Below are 4,036 nucleotides of genomic sequence, written 5' to 3'. Positions count from 1 at the left end.
GTCTTCAAGACCTGACATTAGGGAAGTCAACAATGGCTGCCATAATGTCTCTCATTCTCTTTGAAGTAGCTGTCCATATCTTTATGTATGATAAAATTAAATATAAGAAACTAGACTAATATCACCCTGAACAGTGAATAATAGTATTGCTAGGTTTTATATCATAATGCTACAGAATTAGCACTGGGTATTTTAGTGTCTCTTCTTCAGAGTAACTGTTCCTTATATCGTACATTATATAGTCTGTTCACGTAAACTGTTTAGAAATTCTCTACATGTGTGAATCTCTACATATATACCTATCCTTTCTGTATTATAGGGAAAAACAGATCAAAACAAGACTACAAATTCCTAGAAAAACATGAAACAAAAAAGACATATAAAACCATAATATTAGGTGATCTACAGTAGTTACTATGCTTTCTCTTGTTATTTTCAATAGAATTGTCTACATCATCAGACATAATTGAACATAGCATTACATAGCAATTTTAATAAAAACACAACATTGGAGATATTGTAGGACTTCAAAAGCAGTTAATAACTGGACTGAGTATCTTATTACATCTTGTCATCTTCAGAGTAGTTGCCTCTACGGATCCTAGACTTGATACTATCAAGCATACCAAATTTGAATAAAATCAAGACAAAACAGTGGTCTAACAAACCAGCTTCAAATAAGATCAGTCATAGTAAGACAATGTAAGCATTACAGGGCTTCAGTTGGACGTGTGTATTTTTATAAGCTTCCTATCACCCCTCCCCCCGCAGTGGTGAGTGCTTGTAGTAATAGATTGAAGGAGCACTGCAAGTCAGAGATCATCAGAGACCACTAGGCTGTAGTAAAGGCAACACAGCATGAAATTTATTGTGCCTGGGTGAAGGCAGGCTGAGGGTGTAAAGGCCATCTGGGTGGTACAGAGAAAAGCAGAGCCTTTGTAGGACTCGGATAATGTTGGGCAAGTGGGGAAATCAGGCAAGGGACCTCAGGTGATAAGGTCTAGACAAACACCCTTGGTCAAAGTGTGGGAAGCAACTGAGATGGAGATCAACCACACATTCAGAGCTAGAGCAAAGCCAGCTGTGAGAACACATCATGCCAGAGGTGAGCCATATAAACAAGTTGTTGGGACTAGAGCAAAGTCGGCTCATTAGGGGCACTTTTGGCCCCATTGCACACTTCCCTCTTTTTATATTTATTTATTTATTTATTTTGGTACCAGGGATCGAACTCATGACCTCACGCTTGCCAGGCAGGTACTTATGCCGCTGAGCCAAACCCCTCGCCCCCCCTTTTTACTTTGTATAAATAAAGATGCAGAACATACAGGGTTGTCACTGCCTCTCCATCAGAGTCCCAGATTTCTTTTTAGTATGTGTCTACTTTTTTCTTAATCTCCCATCTCACCCTCTCAGGAGACTTCTGTGTATACAGGTCCTGGTACAAAGTTCTCCAAATGTCCCAAGTGTCTGTGGTCAAAGTCCTCAGGTCATCCAGTGTAATAGAATGGATGTTCTCAGACGTCCTAGTACTGGGAAGATTCCATGTTCTGTCTCTTTTTTATGACATCCTGTCGTGTTTTTGTCAAGGGCAGCACTGGTGCTGGTGCAGAACTATGTGGCTGTTGAAAAAACAGGTTGGATGCTGGGAAAGTCATTCCTGAGTTGAGCCTGATATTCCCATCTTTTTGTTATTCTAAACAAAAAGGAAAAAGAAAAAGAAGGAGGAGGAGAAGGAAAAGGAGAAGAGAGGGGAGGAGAGGAAGAAGAAGGAGAAGTTATCTCAAGACTGCTTTTTGCATGACACATGGGCTGAATGGGCAACCAAGTGTGAAGGAAAACCTTTGGGAACTTCTTCATATTCAAGGGAGAAGAAAAGCAACAGCTGCTGATTAGTGATTGTTTGGATGTAAGAACTGTGACAGGAGTCTAAAAAGACAGGGCCTGAATAAGAGGAGAAGATTATACAGACTAGTGGTCCTGATAAGAGAAGATGCCATGAAGCCCTTTGTAAGAGGGACTGCAGAGAAAGAGATCATCTACATATTGTACAAAGTGGGAGGTGGATGGGCAGAAGGAGAGCAACTCACAGGCAACAGCCTGACTGAAACAGTGATGGTTGTCTCAGAAGTCCCGAGGCATGACGGGCCAAGGTTAACTGGTGGGACTGACAAGTGTCAGGGTCCATATAGGTAAGGGGAAGAGAGGCTATGTGAAGTAGTATAAGGGAATAGTAAACAAATCATCTTTAGGACTGAATAATGAGTAATGGGAGGGAGGGATGGGAGACACGAGTATGTATGAGTTAGGATGTATAGGACCATCTGGTTTACAGCACAGAGATCTTATATTAATCTGTAAGAGATGTTTGATTTTTGGGCCGAAAGCATTGCAGTGTTATAGGTAGATTTAGTAGGAACTAACAAATTGTTGGAACAGGCAGGAGGTAATTGGTGTTAGTCCTCTTGGGGCTTGATCAGGGACAGGGTATTGGTGCCAGTAGGGATACGGGTCATTTGGTTTTAATGGGATGGTGAGAGGTGTTTGACTGAGAACCAGGGAAGGGGAGAGGGTATCCCAGACCCTAGGGTTAAGGTCTGAGGAGGTAATGGGGGCTTTGAGGGGGCTAGAAATGGGGAGAAGGCAGCAGCAAGGAAAGCAGAATGAGTGCTGGGAATGGTGAAGGGAGCAGACAGCTTGGTTAGGATATCTCATCCAAGGAGGGGAACAGGGCATGGAGGGATGTCAAGAAAAGTGTAGGAGAAAAGATGCTGGCCTGACACCAAGTTGGAGGAATTTTAAGACATGGACACTGTCATTAACGTCAAAAACAGTATCTGGAGCCAAGGAGGTAGGTCCTAGAAGGAAATCAAAGTGGAGTGCAGGCTTCCGTGTCTATTAGGAATGGAATGGAATTACTCTCCGCTGTAAGAATTACCTGGAGTTGGGCACCTGAGATGTTTCAAGGGAGAAACCTATACTTTGCTTTAAGAGTGGTGGCTGTTCTAAAGGTGTTACTAGTTGGCAGTGTAACCACTGTTTGGTTTTAGCATTCTATAAGGCACAGATAAAAATCCCGAGCTAAATATAGATGAGATTTCATTAAAAGACCCATTTTACAGAATTTTGTACCAAAATCCACTAGATGGTGCTTTAACATTATTTTTTAGTAAACCACAGCAGCTGAATCAAGTGATTATACAGCATGTGTAAAACAGGAATATAATACCTTGTCTGCAAGAGTAGAACATCTTTTTAAAGAAACATCATAATCATTTTAACAAAAGGATATAAACTAAAGGCATAACGTGATTTACCAAAATCATAAGCAGTGGCAACCAAGAATGACAATTCTAATATAATCCAGCAACCAAGAAATAAAACTTATCATCTGTTAATTATTTCTTATCTTGAAAATGGAAAAATCAAAAGTATCATGTCTGGAGTCATCGTTCAGTGGGTAGCCTGGTCATAACATGTTACCAAAGATGATCAGTCGTCTGGGCTTCAGATTGGAAGAGCGGCAAAGAGGTTTGAGATTTTTCAGGAGACTGACGGCGTGGGGGAATGGGAGACAGAAGGTTCCCCAATGGAATATAGAAAGAGGTGTGGCAGAGCAGCTGGGCCTCTCAGTGAATGTCTCCAGCTGGGATCCAAAGCAATGAAGTGTGAGCAAATGAATAAGGCAAACATCTCCAAAGCTGAGCAGATGCCAAAGGGAAAGCAGCTTTCCTTGGAGCGCTTTTTGAGACCAGTGCTGGAGTTTAAAAATGAAAAGCAGGGTGAGTGTCTCTCTAATTTATGGGAGAGGGGATAAAATGCAATTGGAAGTAGTGGAAGAATTCAGTGAATCTCCTTCTCCCTTTACAAGTTGGGCATCAATGTGATAACTTTCTACTCTGAACCTAAAGTTTTCTTGCCTAGAAAGTGAAGCTGGAAAAATTCCCCTTTGATGGGGCTGGGGATTTAGCTCAGCGGCATAAGCGCCTGCATGGCAAACAGGCAGTCGTGAGTTCGATCCCCAGTACTGATAAAA

The sequence above is a fragment of the Cavia porcellus genome, unplaced genomic scaffold, assembly GCF_034190915.1.
Source record: "Cavia porcellus strain 051 isolate PalLab524CR breed Dunkin Hartley unplaced genomic scaffold, mCavPor4.1 scaffold_4, whole genome shotgun sequence".
NCBI classification, from domain to species: domain Eukaryota; kingdom Metazoa; phylum Chordata; class Mammalia; order Rodentia; family Caviidae; genus Cavia; species Cavia porcellus.
Note: the sequence above shows the minus strand (reverse complement) of the source record.